General features: G+C 39.6%; 1 long non-coding RNA gene across 1 annotated transcript in view; it reads left to right on the forward strand.

Moving 5' to 3' along the window:
- The window catches only part of LOC120721344, a 164,357-nt gene that overhangs the window by 71,392 nt on the left and 67,621 nt on the right, over positions 1–25,344 (forward strand). The window lies entirely within an intron of this gene.

Genomic DNA, 25,344 nt, shown 5'->3' on the forward strand with positions numbered 1-25,344 from the left:
CTTGCTGACCTTGATGTCATAAAGCGAGCCATCTTTAAATGCACCAGAGGTGTCAGTTCAGCCTGCAGCAAAGTGTCTGTATTCAATATGTGTGGACATAAGGCAGAGCTATTTTCACTTGTCAGTAATGGCTACTTTGATGAGTGTCTACATCAACAGCATATCTGTTAAGTTTCAGCTCAAGAATGTTAAGAGATAACTGCCAAATGGAGCCTTTGACATGACTGTGTTTGGATCAATAAGCACTCTGATCTTAAGCTCTATTCAGATGGGATTAGGGTGATTGGTATAAGAGATGTAAACATGTCTATGTACGTATGTACACTTGAAGACAAACTCTAAACAGAACAGTAATGATATGACAAGGTGAGTTATATATGAGTTATATATAAAAGTATATTCTAAAATTTTCTTTTACAAACTAGTCAGAGCAAAATTTTGACTTTTATTTATGTTTTTTTATTTTACTTTTTGTTTTTACGTGAGTCTCGTGTGTTTTTTTTGTTTATTACACAGTATCATTCTGTTCATTTTGCGACTAGAAATTTTGAATTGCGCAGGTTGTTATATTTGTTCGATCTGGTGTAGCATGACACCTAAAGGGGATTGTCTTTGATTTTCCTCAAATATGTCCAGTCAGAATGGTAGATATTCATATTATACAGGGCCAGGACATGTACAAATCCAAATCTCAAATTATCCATTTGAGAGAAAAGCTCAGGCTTCAGGCTGCTCTAAAGACTTAATTCCAGGGTTATTGTTTTTTTACCCATGGCTCTGTATGTTTTCAGTAAGAAAAGGTAGTCTTAATATGGCCATTTCAGGCAGACAGCCCTGAGTGTGAAGCCAAAAGAACAAAAGAGGGGCTGCACCAAGGCCCAGTATGAGACAAATGAGGACTATTTTGAACTGTAAATGCAGAACTGCTGAAATTAAATTCAAGAATAAAAATGTGAAGTTGTAAATCAGAATAATTAGTCCTCTATAAGTAGCCACAGAAGTGTCTTCTATCCTGTTTCACACATTTTATTTAATTAAGGTTTGTCTTTTATTTGTGCCGTCTTGTTGCTGTAGCTGGTGGGAGATTTAGCACCACCGGCTGGTGATCTCATCTTGATTCTTCCTATGCATAGTAAATTGCACGTTTTAAAATGAGGTCTGGAAATTCTTTTTAAAAACACCATCACATCAGCAGCAGTGAGACAGTGGTGCAGTGGTTAGAACCATCGCCTCAGATCAATGACGTTCTGGTTCCAAACCTGCTGCCTGGCTGGAGTCATTCTTGGTGGAGTTTATATCTCTTTCAGTGTGTTTGCAGTGGATTCTCTTGGGGAGCTCTGGCTTCTTACCACAGTTCAAGACATGCATGTTAGGTTTAAGTGGTGGGTCTCAATATGAGCATGGATGACTGTCTCTCTGTGTTACCCTATGAGTGTACTGCCTCTTGCCAGAAATCAGCTGGGATAGGTCCCCTGGAACCTTGAATTGGATAAGCAGTTAAGACTTTAATGGATGGATTCACTGTTACTTTGCAGTGTGCTCCTGGAGACATTTCTGTTATAGTATGTACTATTAGAAGGTCATGTCTGCATTCACCACTTGTTTCTGTAATTTGTGGTGCTGAAGTTTTGTGCTGAGTTCTCAGGGTCATAGGTTTACAATTTTCTACTTAAATAAATGCACTGGGAGGATAAGTGGTAGTGCAAAACAACTGTACAGAAAATAAAAAGAAATGTCTTTAACAGACTGTAAATTAACTGTCAGTATAAAGAATGATCACACCCATAAGATGACACAGTTCTGCAACTTCACAAAAGATGTATTTGTGCTTGACATCCTGTACATCGGTTGTTACTGTGATAATAAACAAAAAAAGTGTCAGTGTGTGCTTAAATAAAGCATGCAACATTTTTCACAGTTTGATCCTGAGCTGCTTGAACAATAACGAACCAGCACAGCTGTGGAGGAAAAAGAGAAAGTGAACTAAAGCACAGCGTCTGAGTCTGATCTCAGTTTGGAGTGAACTGAGTGTTTCTGCGCTTTTAGGTGTAGTTTAGGCAGATGGCTCTCCACCATATGCTGTTGGAGGGAGGCTTGCCAACATCCTCACAGACATCATTTTGCACAGGTCTAGTTACATGTGAGCTTATTTTTTACTGAGTATTTAAGAGAAGGTTGAAAAGAGGACTGAGTTTTTCCTGGCGTGACTGTAAAAATTACTGGCTTGCTGAATCCATGTGGGACTACAAATACAGGTGTAGGTAATCCAGTTCAAATATGCATTTAGCAGACGTTCTTATCAGGGAGACTTGCAGCAAGCGTGCAGTAAAATAAGCCTGAGTTCTCCTATCACCAAGAGGGCGCCAACAGGAAGGAGTTTATAGCTCTTTTTAGAAACATGAAATATAATCAAAGGAAAAGCGTGAGAACAACTTCTTTGTCACCGAAGGAAAAACATTGCTTTGATTTGAGTCCAACCAGATTTCTTACCATGTATGAATCCCACTTAAAATAGGAGTTTTTACAGAGCTTTGAATAGTGAGACAATATATGAATCACTAGAGTTCTCCACCATCCAAGCAGTCTTTGTTCATCCTCTTACGTTTGACATTCCCTATTTTAAGCCCTACATGTCATGTCTCTTTCATATGAAATTAGGCTTTGATGAATATTGTATGAAAAAGAACCTGCTCGCAAAGAGACTGACCTTCACAGCTGCTTTGCTAGTGCCTTTGAAGTATTGTCAAGTCCTGTGAGCTTACGAAGGCACTTAGACTAACAGATGTAAAAAAAAGAGAAAAGGACTGCAAAATATTTAACTACCGTCGCATTGATTTGAAAAGGCTAGCCATGAGGCTCAACAGGCGAGGGCTTAATCACCAGGATGGTGGTATTTGAAGCGGCAGTTTAAATGCCCTTTCTCCTTGTTCTGTATTGGTGAGCTGTCTGCGTTGGTCCATTCAGCTGCATAGCTGTGATAAAGGTTAATCTGTCCGTGTCAGATATCACAGTGTAATGGCTGTCTTTGGATTAAAATAACAAACCAGGAGAAACCGGGCTAAAAGATGCATGCACATACACATCAAGTCTTTGACTCTGTCTCCATTAGTGATTTTGCTGTATAATGTGTTTTTTTCAATCTTTTTATCAGTTTGGTTCCTTTGAAAACACACTGTCCTTCCTGCTAAAGGCACTTTATAAATAAATGTATCTGGACTTAATTTTTCCCTTTCACAGTCTGATGGTCTGCGGCACTGCCAGCCATCTGAAGAGTTTTGAGTAAATAACTACTGACTTTTTAATCAAAGACACTGAGGCTTATGGCCCCACCTTAACACACGCGCCTGAAACATCTGGGTGACCAGCTGCTTCTTTCACTAATCCGATCGACTCTTTAATGTTCTCTGAGAACATCTGGCAGCGCCTCAGATCTTTGATTGATCTCACCTGGCAGAATCCTGCTTTTTGGCTGCTACCTTGCTCAGTAAGCATTTTTTTTAAGAACACGCTTTAAAAATGTCATTGCACCTCACTGCGATGCGTCGATTGAAAAGTGGAGACATAACCGGTGGCACATCTGAGGTGCTAGTCAGGTGTTTGGCCTGCAACTTTTTATGTTGACACAACGGCCTCAGGTGACTCTGATTGCTGGCTCATTTGCTCTTTTTAACGTGTCACTGACTGTTCATACTCGGGGTTATTGGGACCAGCAGCCTGTTAATATCAGCTGCTCTGATGTAGGGCAGAAACGCTGCAGGCTCCACTGACTTCACGCTGCATCCTTCACTTTCCTTCAAAGCAGAAAAATGACAGAACCTTGATGGCAGAATGTGACCAAGGTGATTGCCCGTGTAGATCTAAATCAAACCTTAGTGCATGATTACCTTTCAAAAGGATGTATGACATATGTTTGGAATGTCTGGAGGAACAAATGATAGCTCTTGGTAATGTGCCACCATTAGTAAGGATATAATAATTGAGGAGGTAGGGGATAACATAGTTAGAGGGCCATGCTCTTAATCAGTGTTGATTATAATTCTAAGACTGATGGCAATGGATTATCCAATAATACTTTGAAAAATCAAATCAAGCATTCTATTTTGAGCGTAATTCAAAAACATTTCACTAGTTAAACAGCGCAGTCTGAGGCTCTGGAGCCACAGAGTAAACAATAAAAGATGCTAAATATGAGAACAGACCTCCATATGCAGATAGTTTGTTAGACTGGCCTATAGGGCCGCTTGTGCTGTGCTTGGCCCACTTCCTGTTTGAAACCTGAGATGCGGAGCGTCTGTCGGGGCAGTTGTCCAAACTACAGCCTAATCAGGCCCTGTGCCATCTTTGTACAACTTCACCACAAGCTGTCGAGCTCAAGAAAGCTCTGGTGCCCTTGTGGGCAGCGAAAATGGCCATCACTTACTATGGAAACACAATCTTGGTAAATTTAGATGGATAGACGTGGAGCACAGCTCTGTACACTACATGCTGTGCAGTTTCTCTCCTAGTAGCTTCTTACCATAATGAAACTGGCAATTGAGATGCTTATCTGAACAGCTGGGTGGCTCAGTCTGTAGATATCACAAGCAAGACCACTCTCAACCCTTTTTTGTGCCTTTCTCCCTCTCATCCCATCCACGTCATCCTGCTGAGTACCTGGACTAAATAAATGGTTGGAGTCATAAATTGTATGTGGTGCACCCTCAAAGTGTCTCTATTCTGGGATGTTATGCAGTTGAGGAGCTGGCTTCACCCAGACCACGTGCTTCTCTCTCCGTGCTGTTAAAATTGTCAGCTGCACTCATTTTCACCACTTGAGTGCAGGTTCTTACTCAACCTTGGCTAATCCGCAGAGCAAGACTTCTTATAGCGTCTTTGTGGAGATAATATTATTGGATAACATGTGATAAATCTTGATTGTTAGCAGTCTGTTTTAGAGAGATTTGGAGAAGAGGGGGAGGTAGGAAATGGTAATCAACATTGTGAGTGGCCTGATCACCCTTAGGGGGATGTACACTTGTTACTTTTCAATTCAATGAGCTTCACAGCTGTTGATTTATCCTACAGCAACCCGTGTCTGTCTGTTCTGTGTCTGTATAGACAGTGATAACCTATTTTAAAAGTCACAGCTCCCAGTTCACACAAAGAGCGGGCTTGTCACTAGAGATGGCACGATACCACTTTTTTATGTCCGATACCGATATCATAAATTTGGATATCTGCCGATACCGATATGAATCCGATATAGTGTTTTTTAATCAATAAAACAGTTTTTTAATATATTGCTGCATTTCGTATAAGTTCATACTCAAGTTTAAATAAACAACAACACTAAAGCTATTCTGTTATACCTGTTTGTAAAAAATACACTGCACCCAAAATATTTCATAGTTCAGCAATACTGATCAATCTAATAAACTTAAACCTACTCCATCCTCCCTATTTCTGGTATTTCAAAGAGTACTTAGCAGAAATATTAAGCAACCTAACTAATAGGGTTGCAAACTCCCAGCAAAAAAAAAAAATAGGGAACCACCCCTCACGCTCCACCTCATGATGCTTAATCAACGTAATCAACTTTAATTTGATGCAGGGGGGAAAAAATGCACAGAATTAAATTATTTCTCAAGAATAATTAAATAGTTCAACAGAATTGCAGACTCCACAGATGGTATCTTCCCAAAGGAAAAAGTACTATAGCTTACTAGGGTATATTAGACTTAACAGTTACTATATACAGTAATGGACTTCTATGATATTTTACATCAGATTAAAACTTTGGTTGTAAGATTCAGATAATTATTTATTAAAAGCTAGACATTTTAAATGAGAATAAGAAAGAAATGTATGTCTTTTTGCCCCCTTTTCCCTGTTCATGCCCTATCGGGCCCCCTGGCTAAACTTTGCTAGATCCGCCCCTGCACAGTTACCAGCCGTCAGATGCGTAGAAAAAGATCCTGGTGTACAAAGTAATATTAAATAAATTCTAACAACAGCTTATCAAGGTTAAACGTGCTGCTGTTGTTCAGCCGCTGGTTTCCTCTTTCTGGCACGAAGTGGGCCAAAAACAAACAAGAGAGACCTCGCCACAGAAAAGCTGATCATTAATCAGTTTCACGATTGAAGTAGCAGCAAGAAGAGGCAGTCGCTCCATATATCGGTTGTTAAGCTTAACGTGGGAATGCTTTACAAACATTCAGAGATGAACTTACACACTTGCTTTACTTCTCTCTGGGATAACTTCCTCGGAGATAAAATGCCGGTTTGGTAGCGAGGCTACAACTACACACAGCCGCTCTATCACCTGATGCATACTGCTCCGACGTGCTACAGTTATGAGCCGAGTTACGCCGTGTCGCAAGTTTTGTGAGGTGCTTTTTTGATATTTAATGGATCGGATTACATTTTTTATTTCTCTCCGATATCCGATCCAGTAATTTACGTCAGTATCGGACCAATACCGATAATATCGGATCGGTCCATCTCTACTTGTCACAATGTGATCATAATGTGGTATCGATAACAACACAGCTGAGTCTTAAAGCCCAAACGCTTCTGTTCACCTTCACTTCCACAGTTTATTCTTACAGATGGAGATTTCCTGTAGGATAAAGATGTTTTTGAAGAGTGAGAAGATGCAGCTTCACTCATCACATTAAAACCCAACTGATGTCCTCTAGGATTAGGTGGAATAGGATGTGGCAAAAAAAAAAAAAAACTATGGCAACTGCTGTGCCAAAATGGGCAAAGATCTCTGCAGCATTGCTCGCTTAGTTCACATCTGCAAAATTTCACATGCAAAGACAGTATGCTCTGCGTGTGTATAAGCTCAACGTGTCAAGCTATCTTTCACACATTGCAGCAGCTCCTGTTTTTGTTTTGTGCCTAACAAACTCAGACATGCTAAGCAGAAACAAAGAGAAGCAGGGACAATAGATGAAAGGAGACAAGACAAGGGGAAAAGAAAAAGCAAAGGCACAATGCTGTGTGTTTTTCTCTAGCTCAGTGAACAGCTATCGATGCATAATTTGTTTTTAACTGATTAACTAGCATGCATAAGGACTGTGAGGTGCTATTGTACAGCACTGTAATGATCTGTCACCTCTCCTGGGAGCATAGTGTTTTTCGGATTGAGTGTGACACTTTTCTTGGTGGATAACCTTCAAGAAAGTGAGAGTGGACAGCTTTGCAGCAGCCTGGTCTCATAGTAATAAGTTAAGTTGCCATAACCACCAACACAGTGCATGCTGTGGCGGTAAAATATAGACTTTACAAAACAACAAAAAACAAATTTGGATTACACATTCTCAGTTCAAGCGGCATGAATCTCGAATCCAATTTAGTTTCAGTTAATTTCCCAGAGTGAGTTAGCTCAGTTTAATGTTTGTTCTATGAAACTTTTTAGTTTTAGTTGAGTTAGTTGGGCAAAGATACAGTTTTTGTAGTTTTGCCTTTGTACACCACAAGAATAAAGTTTAAATCTGACAACTTGAGCTGTGATTGAAGTACACGGCTTTAAGTCAAGAGCATTAACTGTTTAAAAATTGTGGCCAGTCTCATACATATTATTCCAGATATACATATCAGAGGCAAAATATTAACATCTTCCTCTCCTGTTGCAAACACACCCTTGTGTTTCAGACTAATTATAAAGCTAGAAAAGTGAGAATACAAAGCTTGTTTTGTTTTTTTATATTTTTACCTGAAGTGAAAAGGCCATTGTTTCAAAAAAGTACTATCATTGTAAATTGTTTGTATCTAACCCCACAGCAAACAACTAATACCTGTTTAAATGAACAGAACATAGCACTGAACCTAAGCCTCTGTTTACATCAAGAACTGGTATGTTTTTTTGTCACATTCACATGGTGTCTATTCATCTTAAAGCTTCAGATGCCATCACAAGGCTATTCTAAGCTCCAGGCCATGCTCAATCTATCATCTCTTTGTAAAAAAAAGAAAGAAAAAATCTATCAGTGAAAAAGTCAGCCATAGCCACCTTCTGTGACATCTCAAAGTGGGGCTGAACCGCTGCTGTATCGCTACAGGATTACAGGTGATCTGTCATAGCAGCCAGGTGTTTTGTATGCTCTTCAGTGTCCCTTAGAAACAGCATCTGCTCCCTCGCATCCTCCCAATCAGCTGCCCTGTGCACACACACACACACACGCACTCTTTGTGCTCTATGCCCTCTCCAGCCCTGCTGTTTATCTACACTTTCCCTGACACTGTTCACCTCAACTTGGAGGCGACACAGTCATACCTGGGCACAGGCGTTTTCTAAGTAGCAGAGTTTGGCCTGTCAGCAGGCTGGATTTGCTGTAAAGCTCTGTGAATGCACAGGGAATTAGGCCAGTAGCGGTTGGATGGGCACAGTAACAATTAGTTGCGGTGGAAGACAGCGAGAGGCGTCTCTGGCTGTGAATATGCATGCTGTGGTTCTCCACTCCTTGTCATTGGGACTTAATAAAAATGCACGACTCAACAAGGGGCACTGAGCAGAAAGATTAAACTGGGTTAAGCCACCAAACTGCCTGCATCTCTTGAATTTTACATCTTACAGGGCTAGAGGCACAGTCTATCCTTCTGACATACTCCACTGGTCTTTCAGGCAGATCTCAATGCATTCACCGATGTGTGTGAAGTGATACAGGAAGGCCCCTCCAATCTCCTTACCAGTGGACTGGAACGAAGCTCACCAACACTGCATCTCTGTATCTGGACGGGGCTTAGATCTGAGCCACAACATTCAAAAGGAGTCCTGACATGGGTCAGCCTAAACCAGGTCTAAACAGATACAGGGAAGAATGACTAACCATGAATCACATGTGTGTATTATTTGGTAATAATACACACTGACAGCAGGGAGTTACCTCAGACTTTGAACTTTAGTTCAAATATAAAGAAGTAGATAAGGTGATACCCCCAAAATTAGAATAAATAAATAATGACCTCAGACTTTCAGGACGCTGGAGCACCTGAGGCCAACCACTAAAATATGATGTGGGGAAAATGAATAATCTGCAAAGTCGGAATGTGGTTCCAATTCAAATATTTGAGCTAAAAAATGTTTTACTTTAAGCTGAGACTTAAGAAAATATTGTGGCCAAATAATTCAGACTTTGTATCATCTGACCATAAAACGTTTCTCCAGAAAGCATTTGGCTTGTTCATGTGCGAAGCTTCAAATTTCAGATGAACTGCAGGGTGTTGATTTTGGAGCAGAGGCTTCTTTCTTGGTCAGAACCCCCACTGTTCATAGTGATGTAAAATTCGATTCAGTGTGGACAGTAACACTGGTGTTTCACTAGTTTTCAGGTCATGACAGGTTTGAGCTTTTGGGGTTGTTCTTGAACATCCTAACCGATGACATATTGGAAGAACTTGCACTTAGTACATACAATTGTTTGAACTGATAATGCTGTAATATGCAGTTGTTTAGAAATGGCCAGCTAATCTTCTGGAATGCATTCCCTATAAAAAAAATCAGAATTTATTGACTAAAAGCAAGCTTTGTACCAACAAACTAACTAATTTGAAAGCAGTCTACTAATGCTGCCAAGAAGAGTAATCAAATATTCAGCCAGATTTATGCTAGAAGCTTGATGGGCATCAAAGGTATCTGGTCAAGGTGCAACTTCCTAAGGAACATCTTAGTGGTGGATTAAATAGAATCTAAAATAATTTTAAACTTGTGTACCGAATTTCTTATTTTTTAAGTCGTTAAAGATGTATGCTGTTCATCTTTCCACCCTGGAAAAAAAATAGTTCAAAGAAATCATTAAAAACCCAAACCAACTGTGATATTCATCCCCGTGATAATTGTATGTGAACTTTTGACCACTACTGTATCAAATTTGCACATAGATTAAACCTCTGGTATAATTCTGTTTTTATAGTTATTTTTTTTACTGTTAAACACTGATGAGACTACAGCTAAAAGAATAAAAACAAAATCATTCTCACACAGATTTTAATATTAATTCAGTTTAATTTTAATGGAGAAGGAGTTGTGAACGATTCCTCCATGTTTTAATGTTGGAGCTGTGATGCTGGTAAGTCTGTTAACGCAGTTTTGTCAGCTTCAGATAGGCTAAGCTTTTCAAAACAGTACATCTTTTCAGAACCCTTAAAGCACACAAACTGTAATACAGCTCCTGAACACAAAATGACTGTTCAGTGCTGTTCCTGTTACAGACACTCTGCTAGCATACCACTGAATTTTCTGCAACAACGGTAAATAGCATGCCAGTCACAGCCAAGTCAGAAAAGTAGGCGTATTTTACACCAGTGACTTGAACGTGTCTCTCAAGTTAAATTACATATAAGTGACATCACAGCTTGATAAAAAATCCTACTGTAAATTGACAAAACTGCCCACAACTATGTATTAAGTCTAACATGATTGAATTTGCATTGCTTCACGCATGCAGCATTGTCACATTTTTCACCTGAGCGCCACACTTTACAAACAAAATGTTGAAAATGAGGTAGAATGATGATCATGTAACATTATTGATCGCAGTAAAAAACTAACTTTTTAAGGCTTTGATACTTTTTGAGACGATGTGAAAATCTGTAACCATAAAATGTCATTGGAGATATGTGGCTAAAAAAAGAAGGATTATTTAGATTAATATGAGTACTGATTCATCCTTCTCCCACTCGATCATATGCAATAACGACAGTAGTGGCCTGTCTGTGTGTGGGCTACCATCTGCTTCTCTTTCGCATTCACTGGGCATCTTCATTGCAGTCAAGAGAGGAGGGATACATCATTCCTCCCCGGCCATATGTATTCATCAGAGGAAGAAAGCCTTCACTTGATATTCAAAAATCAGCCATGTTACTCTGTCAGCGTACAACTTCTGATTTCCAGGCTCTTTGTAACACTCTGATTTTCTTGCCTTCCTTCTCTGGTCTTCTTCAGTCCATTCCTTTTAACTTTGTCAGGGAGAAAGGATTCATTATTTGAATACATCCGCTCTGTCACTAATTTAGAGGAGAGTGAAATGGAGACTGATGCCCTCTCCGACCTGAATCTGCCGTGTCTAATTATGCAGTCTACTTTTTTTAGGTCGTACCTGGTGTCACAGCGCCACACTCCAGCAATGTTAAGTGGCATTTTAATGGGTTTCCTGCCACTGGTTCATGTTAAAAAATAAGGACTGCTCCGTATTAGGGATCAAAATTACCTGCAAGAGGGGGCAGAGTCATTTACTATCTTGAGTAGAGGGGTAAAATGAAAAATTGAAATGAAGCAATTCCCGTCTTGCTGGCTTTCTATTAATAATTTTGTTACTCATTCATTATTGTTACTATTAGGTAAACACACGCAGGTTCATATGTATGCAAAAACAGATGGTAGAAGAATACGGCATCAGTTTTCTAGCTCTGGTTGTGTTTTGTTAAAAAGATAATCAGGATTTCATTTATTTCTCTTTCCACAGCCCTCAAAGCGCTGCCTTCAGATCTTTAAATGACACAGCATGAAAGTCTGTTGCTGCCGACCTAATAAACAGCCAGGCTCATACTCAAGATGTTGTATAGCTAAAAATGAGATGCTGTCCTAAAGGACACCTGGCAGGTCAAATAGACCAGCTTTAATCTGCTCTACTTAGCCGCACTGTGTCAGGAAAAACAAGACTGTGTCAGTAGAAAAAAATCATAAATAAATCAGAAAATCTGTGAGGCAAAAGTACAAAAAAGCATGGAGTTAAAAAGATAATGTTTCAGATTTATTTTCCACTACAACCATCCATTTACTTAACCTGTTATAGCTGTTAAGAAGGGAAAAGTTGTACACCATGGACAGGCTAACAGAGAGACTGAAAAGGAGACACTCCCACACCTGAAGCCAGTACAGAATCACCTGTGGTAAAATTGTAAAGCTACATCCACACAGGGAGAGATGCTCATTGGACATCACTTAAAAGCTCATGGATAGTCCAGGCTCTGGTTGCCTAGGTAACACTCTCATATCTTTACTAGGTCATATGTCAATCAGTGATACCCTGCGCTCCCACGAGTACTTGCTGCAGTCGCTGGCCTTAAAATTTGAGAAAAGTTTATTTCAGGACCCAACCACTTCCGATCAGAGTTTTTTTTTTTTCTCTTTTTTTCTAAATTTTGTTCCCCCATTCGTAATCACTTGAAGTTGCCAAATGCCGCTGACTTTCTATAGTCTTTGCTCGCCACATCACAGTGAATCACTTCCTGTGTGGAAACTTAACTGTAAGCTTGTCTTTTATCCCTTCTCGCATAATACTGTCTGCATTTATGTTTGGCAATTATTTGTACTTGTAACGTTCTCTCTTTAAGCACAGCTGATTTACAATATCTGGTGGGTAAGGTGCATATCCTTGATATAAAATATAAAAACCTTAACTGAAATCCTCATTTGCATGAATTGCTAAAAAAAAAATAACCAGGAAAATGCATTTAAGTATTAAATAAAAAAAATATAAATATTAAGATCAGAAACGTATCTCCTACTATTATTATTATTATTAATAGTAATAATAATATTGACAGTGTCAAGTTATTTTTTTACAGGGGATGAGAGAAGATGTGTGAGGACAGATGCGTAATGCCACCAGAACATAATGAAAATATGACAGCAGTATGCTAATGATATACAAAGCGTCAATGGATTTAATCTTTTCATTAATTTCTATTCATTAAGATTTTTATTTCCATTTTTGATAGAAAGCAGAAGGCCAGCCCAACTGAACAGGCTGACGTCAGATGTGTGTCCTTCTACAAACCAAGTCAGAGTGTAATAGGCAGTACACAGCCTAAAACAGGACATATAAGCATGTGATGTAAGCTTCTTTAGTGTGCTTGTATAATAACAATATAAAATGTAAACCTCCTGAGACAATTTTATAATAACCTCACTTATCTTAGCTTGCTTTTTTATATAAATGTGCGGGTGCTTTCAACAAGTTAACAGTTTCTTCTTTAACATTCATTTTCATATTTCTAAGGTTTAAGTTAGTAAATTGTGATTGCTATTATAAAGACTAGTGCAACAGGTCATTTCTGTAGAAAGTCTAATTGTGAGAACTGACTAAAGGAGGAAATTGCTTTGTTATTTTATTGTTTTGTTTGCATTTGTTCATGTAGTATGTTTCTTCATAGTGCGTCACTTGAACTATTTATTTTATTTTGGTGTTGTCGCAATTGCGAGAAATGCATTTTCCATGAATATTGTTAGTCATTGTTTTGCAGAAAGGTCACTGGGGCTGATGTTCGCAAGGAAAACTACTTAACTTTCTTAGTAAACCTAGCTTAATACTCGATGTTACCATAACTTCTTACAGACGTTGAAACCAATTTTTTAAAGCATTTTTATTCAACTTTTTACAGGTATACAGGATTGAGATGCTCTCCTTTGCACAATGCTGTAAGAATGCTTAGCCATAGGCTGGACGCCTACAGCCCTTCTTTTGTATATAGCCTATAAAGGTTTTAATCCTTTTTTGAAAAATTTTTATGTTGTCCACATTAGCTTTACATCCTTCTACCATCCTCCTCTAAAGTGAAATATTTACCTCCTGAATGTCCTACCAGCTGCTATTGGCCCAGTGAGGGAAGTCTGTGGTTGTACTTATATGTGGAACTCATTCAACTCTCTGCTTAAGTCCGGATTAAAATAAATACTTTTATTGCTCTGATACTATGAGTGCTCAATATAAAGACTTATGTTAGACTAAGAGAAACGGGAAAGCCCTATTTTGCAAATCAAAAGGTGAGTAAACTGAGTTTAGATGGGTTTATCTTCCTCTATAAAGTGAATTTCAGTCCAACTCCCTTGACACTCAGGCTTTGCTTAACAAGAGGAGCCGAGACAGAAAGCCCAAGGCACTGAAAGTGAAGGACTGTTAAATAATTTTTGTCAGAAGGGGTGGCAAGCTTGGATTCAAGCAGACAAGGCTTCAGCAAAACACAAGGGATCATCCTGTGGGGGGAGAAAGAATGTGTGTCATGCTCAACACCTTCGCAGGCCATTCTGATCAAGCTTTTTCACTAGATTGGCAGCTGCTGAACAGAGCAAAGTCCTGAAACACACACTTATATAAGTCACACACATACTTTAGATTGAAACTGAGGATGTGCATTTCAAGAAATAAATGCTATTTGATTTTCAATGGGAACTATTCCTTTGTTTATCAAGGAGTTCCCCAAAACTGGTCTCAAATGCTGCACTTAGTCCATCCATCCATCCATCCATCCAACCATCCAGCCTCTTCCTGGTGAGACATGCCCAGAACACCTCACCCAGGAGGCATCCAGGAGGCATTCTTGTCAGGTGCCCAAACAACCTTAACTGGCTCCTTTCGATGTGCAGGTGTAAGTGGCTCTACTCTGAGCCTCTCCCGGATGGTCGAACTCCTCATCCTATCCTAATGTGGGCAACAACAGTGAGACCTGGCTGCACTTAGTTGTGGCAGATTTGTGAAGTGATAACTTTATTTGCCACAATTTGCACTGGACTTGAATTTTATTTTGTTTTGTTCTAGTACCGTCTAATCCCGCGTCTCACACATTTTATTGGTCTTATTTCTGTTCTTCTAATTTTGTTTAATGGTCATCAGCAGACAACTTCTCGATACATTATCACCATCTTCTGGCATTAGCAACACATTAAATGAGGGCAAAAATTTTGACAAAGGGGTGTTCAAGTCGGTCAAGGGTCCTTGTCGTGATCTGATAGTTAGTAGGTAGGAAAAGCTCCTCTTGTGCTGCATTACTTAACAACGCTTTACCTCTGCTGTGCTGATTACTCATACGTCTGCTATGCCTCCTACTCAAAACTTTATCTGTTTATTTCCCAGAACTGCATGCCACAACACTGGGTGCATCTTAATTGGAAAAAAGTAAATGTTTTTAGTGTTAGGAACTTTCAAAAAAAAGGTTATTTCTCTGTGTTACCAAGTAATAGTAGAAACTTTCTAGTTATGTTGATATTCTTTCTCATATATATATTGTACTTCTCACACAGATGATGATCACAAATGATCACCACAGAGCTGGGATCACAGTCTCACAAAATGATCTTTAAATTGGTCTATATATCATGAGCCCAATGTGCCGTGGGCCTGTAGCTTCTATGCTCTCTGACCAAGCTAAAGACAAAGATATGAAGAGCTGTAATACACTACTATGTGAGAAAGACATATTTTCCCAGACACACAAGGTTTTCTACAGATGAGTTTTCTGTGTCCTTCAAGTTCTGTTTTTTTAAAGTAAATTTGGCCAACTGAGTTACTTGGACTATGGAAATATCCACAAATGCTGTGCAATTTACAACAATAGGATTAAAACACTTGAGAACAAATTGGATGATAATAGCCCCAGACATCAGATTCATGGAGAAATGTCCTGCAATTCTTCACAGATTATCCTTTTCAGCTGCTCTTTGCTGCTGGTGTTCAATTAGTTTAAAATCAAGATAGAGAGATAGAGAGAACTTGCACTTTTGCCTCCTTTCAAACCTTGGGGAGTCAGCGTCATGTTGTAATATCATATCCTTTTTGACACTGGGTGTAGGACTGCTCAATTATGAATTGAAATCTGTGCTATTTAACATAATTAATCAGGAACTTAACAACCATTGTGCATTTGTTGAAGCTAAAAAACATTTGCGTTACATGGGATTCCCATGAACGTAAGTTCAATGAAAAATACCTAAACAAATGTATCGAATGGTACTATGGTAGTGGGGACCTGTAGCAAGTTAAACTTAATTTGTACTTTTGGTTAACGCGTATGTAGAGCCAGCCTATACAAGAGGCTGACTTGGCAGCATTTATACCTGTACATCTCGCGGCTTCATTTCTCTGGATTTTCACGATGCGGTTTCTGTCTTTGGGTTGATATAAGTTGATCCATTCTCTTCTAATCAGTTTGTAAAATTATGTGACACAAGAAGTAGCTAAAGATGCATAAAAGGAAATAATGGTGCTTTACAGGTCAGCCGCAGTTATTGCAGGCTATGTCGACATGAAGTGTGGACAACCACCAGTCGCGCAGCCACTAGTCCCAAATCCTCCAAGTGGGCTGCCTGGGTGAAGAGGCCCACATGGGAGTGGATGGCAATCACAGCGAGAGCAATGGAGAGCTGACAGCCAGCCAACACTTGGAACATGGAAAGCTGAAAGCAAGTCGCAGAACCCAGTGTTGTGTTCAGAATTTTTGGAAGGAAGTTTTTGGAAGAAATCTCAGGAGAAAGATTCGTCTTTTAAAAAAGGATTTACTTTGCTTTTGGCAGTTGAAATTACAAGTTTACACAGCGCTGCGGACCTCTATGTGAACCAACAGCATGTTTCACAAAAAGGATGCCCCTCAAACGGGCTGTACACATCTTCCTCCATATTTCCATGTCCTCAAAACTTCTGTAAATCTTTATCTTTGTTGCTAGTGTCAAAGTGGATGCATATTGAGCTCTTTTGATTTTCCGCTGATTTTTCTTGTCCATTGTCCATGTTGGTCCAGTCTTCTTCTTTCTCCCTCCTTTACGGAGGGAAAGTACGGCAAAAAGTACGGCATTTACAATTCCGTCTTTTTCAGAAACTCCCACGAAAATCTATTTTGTAAAGGCCACTGCTTGTGCCAATGCCTGTTTGGTCTCAAAAACACCACTCCTCCTTTCTGAGTCCAAGTCAGTTCAGCTGTAGAGTGTCGGTTGGCAGTGGTTAAAATGTTCAATGATGAAATTGTTGCTCCAGCATAAGCCATCGAACACATCTTTTCATCCTCGATTGTACAGGTCTCCAATGGCTCCGTCATAGGTGTTGTAATTGAACCTACATATATTCCAGGGTCCTATCAGTATGGGGTTTGGTCCAGATCTCGGGAACCGCCTCTCCCTTTAAGCGGGGGCATTTTTGGTAGTTTGGTGCTCCCCCATTATCATAGTCTGGAATCCGTTGTTGTCGTCCAGATGTTGGTCTCTGGGCACTTATCTGTTGTGGATATTGGTTTGGACATTCCTTCCTTCAATGTCCTCTCATTCGACAGGCAGAACAAAGATCACTGTCAGCGTGAGGCCTTCCTTGTAGTCTTTCATACACTTCTGCCTGGTGTTCCCCTCTCAAGCGTCCTCTTTCAACATTCCACATTTGTTAAGGCCATGGGCCTGGACCTCGTTCTTGTTGTCACCTTGGTTTACACTCAGGCTTTGTTTGTGTAGCCAATGCAGCAGCCACAGCTTGTCATTTCCCACAATATATTAGTCCGGACAGTCACGCCGAACGAAGCTTATGACCTTCAGAAGACTGAGTGTCCAACTCATTATGAGCACGTTTGCAGTAAATGTATGCAAATGATTATAACCACTTATTTTATTAAAAGAAATCAAACATTTTCAATCCCAACACCAGAGGTAAAAGCAGTGGTTGGCTGCTATTAATGATTCTTCTACAGGTTTACCTGCAAAAAACTTTTACATAGTTTGAGTGCACCTTAGATCCTCTTTCTATTTGGGTCGTAAATGATAAACAAAGATGGACAACGTGTCAGCACATCTTCCCATTGTGCAATTGTGAAACTACAAAAGGTACTGCCATCATTTACAGCCACGGTGTGCAAAGTAGTGACTGAGTAATCAAGGGAAAGGGAGAGACTTCTACACTCCTTTCTTAACCCATTAATACACACACGCACACTCATTTTGAGATAGCGCATCATCCTTGACCTGGTATTGATCGTTTTTATGCTTATATGGATAACCTGCTATATAAGAGATTTCAACTGCCTTTTAACTTAGTGTGAAGGACTAGGAAAGAGGAATGACCTTGGTACTGATTCTCTAGACCCCTGTCACTACTGTACATACACATTGAGATTGGAGGCATCACCAGTGCAAAATGGTAGCTCCCATTTAAGACGTATTTTGCATTTATACAACCCCATATCCCCATTCTCCCACCTCTTTGTTTCGCATTCAGCAATAGTCACTGCGGCAGTGCTGGCCAGATCCAAGTCAAAACACGCTGGACCCCATCTGTCCCAAACTAATCTATTTTGGTTTCATCTGACCGAATGTACTGCCAAACTTCACCAGCCTGTTTTTCGCCTCTTCCCTGTATTTGGAGACATTTATTCTTGTATTTTTGTGTCCTTTTGTGATTTTCTTCTTGTTTATAGACATTGATTTCATAAAAAGTCCTTCGCACTGTTTGAGCATCTCCAAGACACCAGTTTTCAGAGTTAAATCCTCTGCCAGATCAGAATAACTTAATATATGTATTGGCAGAGAAATTAATCAGCATTCAAGGATAACCTCTGTAAAAGAAGACACACAAGTTCAATACATGCATTCTTTGGGCTAACTAGACAAGATTACAAGTCATGTATTCAGTCATGTTAATTATTTTTTCCATATCGTTAGCTTCATAGCATAAGTGCCTAAGTCATTTTTTGGTCAAATTGAGATTTTTGCCTAACTTTACTCCCCTACCACTGCTGCATCATCCTTTTTCTTGTTTTCCGAAAACACAAAAAAATGACTTAGGCACTTATGCTATGAAGCTAACGATATTCAAGCAGCTCTAACTGGAAATGATTTTTACTTTGCATGCTCCTAACCACTGCAGCAACTTTATGTTCAGAACTTGCTAATTCTCCTGCACCTTTGTGTCTTGGAGTTTTTTAGACTGTATCTAGGGGGATTTGGGAATTTCCTGAAGTTTTGTTTTACTGATGTTGTCAAACACCTGTTTAGACCATTACACAAAAATGTCCCCACAAGTCAGTAAGTTGGATTAGCTACCTATAGCAGGCTGAACCTGGGTTTGGTGTAACTTTGGCATCCTTGAGGCTCTTTACACAAACATCCACTACAACAGAATTGTGCAAGCTATAGCTAAGGGTAGTGCTTTCAAACAATGGCAAAAATGTTTTATTATTTTAGTGAGGGAGCTAAAGACTGTCCAGAATTTTATGTATTTTATGTATGGTATGTCCCAGTATAATTCAGTTTGTTACCTGTTCAGATAGAAAATGTTGTTAATGGCTCCGCGTGCTTCCACCAAAACAGGAAGTTCTTTTATACCTGTAGGAGGTTAGGGAGAAGGAGAGTCACAGTCTGATTAATATTGTAGGTCTTGACTTCTCTTGGATCTGCATCTGATTTCTGTTTGAGAACTCCCCAATCTGCTCCTCTGTGTGAAAAGTTTTAACTCCTGGTAGACAAAATACAGTGTTTACATTGAGCTGTCTCCTTTGAAATGATAAATATCAGCAACAGTATCAATATCTTACCCATATTTTGGTCTTTTAAAGGCTTTTTTATCCTATGAAATGCTTTTAAAGAAAACTGAAGATTTTATTGCGTGCACTTTAAAACATCAGAATGTGCATGTGTGTGAATCTATAGTGTGTGTACAGATGGCAATGCTTCAAGAAAGTATGTGGTTGTGCAGGAGGCATTTCTTATGCACATGCACATGCACTCCTCCTGCTGCTAATGGCCTTTTGCTTTTTGCATCTGTATGCTAGTCGTGACGCTGCTTTCTCTGTCAGGTCTCCCTGGAAAAAGAGCTTTAATCTCAACAGGATTATTCTGTTGCTAAACAAGGTTAAATAAAGTCAATATGAGTTAAATATGAGGTTGAATAAAATAATAAGGTAAATACTGTGCCGAATTATGCATGCTAGACTTGGTCCCAGTTTTGCCTGATTTGTGTTTGGTTCACTCTCTCAATAAAAACAAACAAACAAAAAAACAAAAAACAAGAAAGTATTTTACTGAAGACTACAGTGGATGTGTGCAGTAGCTGTTAATCATGTGCTGATGTGATGTCACATTAGATTTCTTTTCTAATGTAGCATGGTGGGAAACTGTGATTTAATTCAGCTTTATAACATTATCAATGATGTGAAGCCTGATATATTTTGAAGGGTACAATGTTAAACTATTTAACTGTTGATGTTAATCACACTGCTACTGCTCTTATGTTACATATGTTATTCATTACTACAATTTTTTTTGTTTTTATTGTTCACATCATTTCTTCTATATAGAGAGTTTCACATAAAAATTTGGCCCAGTTGCCCAGATCCAGTTCAAAAGTATGTTGGGCAAACTGATTTGCTGTTTCCACCAATCAAATCTGTCTGTGAAGCCAACTGGTTGATACGGACTCTTGTAGGGAGCTTTTTCTCCGACCTCAGACTTTTCACATCAAAATACCAATAAAATTCCTTAATTTTCGAACAGATATTTTATATGTGAAGAAAACCAATGTTTATAGCTCTCCTAAACTGTCAGTTTGTTTTATAGAGTGACAGCAATACAATTAACTTAAGAACAACCTAAGGTACAAGCTGTCTGTATGCAGATAAATGAATAAATCTTTACTTGTCAGATTTATGTAAACTCCTGTTGGCTGACTGTTGCCACACTCTCTACCAGCAGTACCTGCAGCATTCAGGTATTCCATGCTGCATGCAGACTAAAATACTACATCTGATCTTAAATGTTAATATGTAATCTACCAGTTACGTGGCAGCAACTCAGTGAACTTGAGTGACGATCTTCTGGAATTCAAGTATCAAAGAGAAGATAGATGAATTGTGAGTAACTTTGAACATGGCATTATTATTGGTGCCAGTCAGGCTGGTCTGAGTATTTCAGAAACTGATGATTTATTAAATTTTCCCATAAAACTAATTCTAGGATTTACAGAGAATGGTCTGAGAAAGAGAACATATCCAGCAAGCAGCAGTTTTCTGGGTGAAAAAACCTTGTTGATGCTAGAGATCATATTAGAATGGGTTGATTGCTTGGAGCTGATAGGAGGGCAACAGTAACATCTGTGACATTCAGATGGTAGAGTCAGAATTTTGCTTATACTGCATGAACATATGGATCAGTGGTTCAGGCTGATGGTGGTGTAATAGTTTCGTGGGCATTTTTTGGCACACTTTGGGCCCCTTAATACTAATTGAGCATCATTTAAATGCCTACCTGACTGTTTGTACTGACCGTGTCCATCCCTTTATGACATGCCATGTCATGCTCAATGTGTCTCAGACTGGTCTCAAACTATTGAATGTGACAGTGAGTTCACAATGGCTACCAGAGTGAATCAAATAAAAGACCACTGGGATGTGTTAAAACGGGAGATTTGCATCATGGATGTAGAGCCAACAAATATGAAGCAACTGCGTGATGCTGTCATATCAGTATGGATTAAAATCACAAAGCAACATTTCCAGCACCTTGTTGAATCTGTGCCACAAAAGATTACAGCAGTTCTGAAGGCAAAAGGGTGTCCATACAGGTACAAGCAAGGTGTACCTCACATAGTGGCTGGTGAATGTAGATTGATAATTTAGAGAATCCACTAAAAATTTTTTTTTACCACATTAAGCTAATAATTAAAAGAATTCAAATAGTCTTTTTGTGGGCCAGTAAAGTTATACAGAGGGTAAAATCCTGGTCTGCTATTCCAGTAGGAAAGAAATATTCTGTTTGAACACTGTGTATGTTAAACTATACAGCAAGTGTTTGAAAGGACACTGAGGAGGCATAATAGGTTACCTTTTACTCTTTAACCAATTAAGAACAAATGAAAGCCTTTTCTATGCCAGGATGCTGGAAAGGAGAGTTCGTCCGTTAGTTGAACCTCGGATACAGGAGAAACAATGCGGTTTTCGTCCTGGTCACGGAACACTGGACCAGCTCTTTATCCTCTCAAAGATACTTGAGGGTGCATGGGAGTTTGCCCAACCAGTCTACATGTGTTTTGTAGACTTGGAGAAGGCATTCAACCGTGTCCCTCGGGGTGTCCTGTGGGAGGTGCTGTGGGAGTATGGGGTGTCTGGCCCATTGCTACAGGCCATTCGATCCCTATACAACCGTTGCAAGAGCTCGGTTCGCATTGCCGGTAATAAGTCGGACTCGTTTCCGGTGGGTGATGGGCTCCGCCAGGGCTGCCCTTTGTCACCGATTCTGTTCATAATTTTTATGGACAGGATTTCTAGGCACAGCCAAGTGGCGCAGGGCTTTCACTTCGGTGGCCTCAGAATCTCATCTCTGATTTTCGCGGATGATGTGGTTCTGTTGGCTTCATCAGGTGATGGCCTCCAGCTTGCACTGGAACAGTTCACAGTTCAGTGTGAAGCAGCAGGGATGAGGATCAGCACCTCCAAATCTGAGGCCATGGTTCTCAGCCGGAAAAGGGTGGAGTGCCCACTCCGGGTCGGGGATGAGTTCCTGCCCCAAGTGGAGGAGTTCAAGTATATTGGGGTCTTGTTCGTGAGTGATGGGAGAAGGGAGCCGGAGATCGACAGACGGATTGGTGTTGCGGCTGCAGTGATGCGGACGCTGCACCGGTCCGTCGTGGTGAAGAGGGAGCTGAGTGTAAAAGCGAATCTCTCAATTTACCGGTCGATCTACGTCCCTACCCTCACCTATGGCCATGAGCTGTGGGTAGTGACCGAAAGAACGAGATCGCGGATACAAGCGGCAGAAATGAGCTTCCTCCGAAGGGTGGCTGGCCTCTCCCTTAGAGATAGGGTGAGAAGTTCGGCCATCCCGGAGGGGCTCAGAGTAGAGCCGCTGCTCCTCCACATCGAAAGAAGCCAGCTGAGGTGGTTCGGGCATCTGACAAGGATGCCTCCTGGGCGCCTCCTGGGGTTGGTGTTCCGGAGAGACACGCTGGAGAGATTATATCTCTCGGCTGGCCTGGGAACGCCTTGGTGTTCCCCCGGATAAGCTGGAGGAGGTGGCTGGGGAGAGGGAGGTCTGGGCTTCTCTGGTTAGGCTGCTGCCCCCGCGACCCGGCCCCAGATAAAGCGAATGAAGATGGATGGATGGATGAAAGCATTTTAATCTTTTATCTTTTATCTATCAGAAGTCCCTAACTGACTTTTAATGTCCCTCCCACTTTGTGTATTCACAGCACAAACTGGCAGTGCAATTGTTTGTCATTTGGCTTCACTTTTGTACTGTTGGAGAAAGCAATAACACATTTTCCATCTATTAAAAGAAGAGCAAATTCACCTTACCCGCACCTCTAAAGCTCATTAAATTATGTTTTATCTTGTTTGTTTAATCTGCAGAAAAAAAAACAAAATGTAAAAGTGGAAATTAAATCCACATTGATAACCTCGTCTAACTTTAGTTGTATAAGCCAATAAAAGTATTGACTTATTGACTACTCCTTTAATTAGTAAACAGAGTTATAATGAAACCAAGCAGTTTGAATAAATCAGCATAACGAAAAAGTACGAATAAGGTGCTTTATCAGTCAAGAAAAAGATAAGGGAAAGTGGCATCCATTGACCACCAGCACACTTTCCTATTCAGATTGGCATCATCAGGATTGTAGGTTTGGAAATAATTGTACTTTTCCAACCTGGACACCACTCTGAAGGTAAAACTATATCGCTTCTTGTTCTCTTTCCACATTCTTTGCGCAACTTTTCAATCAGCAGGTCACAACTGAGCACAATACCATGAATATCTGAAAGGGAAAATTACCAAAAGCATGCGCCATTATCCATATTTGTATGATTTACGGCCGTGTTCCCATCTCTGACAGCAGCCTTTCCACTCCACCTTCTAGTCAGACCATTAACAGACTTGTCGCCAAGGGCTCTAAGCACGCCTCTACCTGCCAAAATTAATTTTAAAGCACAAAAAATGGAGACTGATTAACAATTACTGTGTCCACAGAGGATGCTGCAGCAAGCTGGTTTGCTTGAAGCATATTGAACCGTTTATTGAGCCAAATGGACAGAAACTCAATGGTGAACGCAGTGCATTTACAAAAAAGGGAGAACACAATGAGCTTCACTGATTAATTTTCATTAATATGTGATTAATGGCACTCCTGACATTTTGTGTCAGGTAAAGACATTTAAACACACTATGCACCATATCTGAACAGTCGTTGCAGTGATGAACTAAAGCAATAACAATAATACCACAAGTTGTTTCAAAAATTACATTAGTTGCTTCTAAGATATTGAAAGGGTCTGACAAATGAATAAAACATGCATTGTGAGAGAACCTAAAGTTCACTTTGTCTTCTCCTATCAATGTTACTAGAGGAGAAAACGGGCCGCAGCTGTATTTTGACAGACAACAAACTAATGTTTCAGTCATGCAGCAAAAAAGATTAACGAGAGCCTCCCATCGAGTTTCATATCATGCAATACATGATACTAATGTTCCTTTTTCTGCAGATGATGCCGTGTTTCTGCCTCACGGAGTTCATCTAGCTGGTTTCATACGTGTCTTTACCACATCATTAACGAGTCAACGAGGCGAAAAACTGCACTGGCCTCAGACAGACTGAGACTTGCAGCCCAGTGCTGAAAATAAAAGTAAGAGAAATATATTACTTTTCTCCCCATGGCCCTTATTTCTCCTAGAATAGGGGTCTGGCTTTCTCCTTGGATTCTATTTTCAAGGCTTTGTTACTGTGACCCATTGAACACCTTTGTTAACGCTTTGTAAGCATCAAGGGGTTGTGTTTGTGTTCACTCAATTTTTTTTTCTATCACCTTTTGCTGCTGTCACAATTGGTCTGTGCACTGCTGAAGATTTTCTTCTAGTGTCTGTGCCTAACACCACAGTTTCACTTGGACAAATAGTCAATAGACTTAAGTTGTTCTTATTATGGGATTACTTTGTTCTGTTCCAAATTCCCTTTTACACATTAAGAAAATAAAAGTTCAGAATTTGTCTCCTTTGCATTTTAAACATCTTCATTTAAATCTCCATCCACGTTCAACTTACACAATAATAACTAGATGATGATGAATTGGCTAATTGCATTGGGAAATTAGCTAGCATCCCAACGAGACATTCTGATTGATTGCTTGTGTGTAATGTAAAATTAGGTGGCATGTTTTAAAAACTAGTTATGGACTAAAAATTGTTCTGTATGTATAATGTCCTGGTCAAAATTTTAGTTCTAACCAGAAAATTAAACCAAAGTCAGTGCAGCAAACAACTTTGTAATTGCGTTGTTTCAAGGATTCAAGGAGGATTCAAGGAGCTTTATGTCATTCGCATCACATGTTAACATGAGGTGGAACGGAATTATGTACACACGGTTCGGAGTGAAAAGAAACAAAAATAATGAAGAAACAGAAATTTTTTCTTAAAGTTATAATAAATAGTTGGTTTTTTTTTTTTTTGGTTTTTTTTTTTAACAAACAGAAATGACAAGTAATAAGACAATAAACAAATAATAAGACAATAAACAAGTAATAAGACAACATGACAAGTAATAAGACAATAAACAAGTAATAAGACAATAAACAAGTAATAAGACAACACGACAAGTAATAAGACAACACGACAAGGAATGAGACAATAAA

The sequence above is a fragment of the Simochromis diagramma genome, unplaced genomic scaffold (assembly GCF_900408965.1).
Source record: "Simochromis diagramma unplaced genomic scaffold, fSimDia1.1 OVJJ01000603.1, whole genome shotgun sequence".
Classification (NCBI taxonomy): domain Eukaryota; kingdom Metazoa; phylum Chordata; class Actinopteri; order Cichliformes; family Cichlidae; genus Simochromis; species Simochromis diagramma.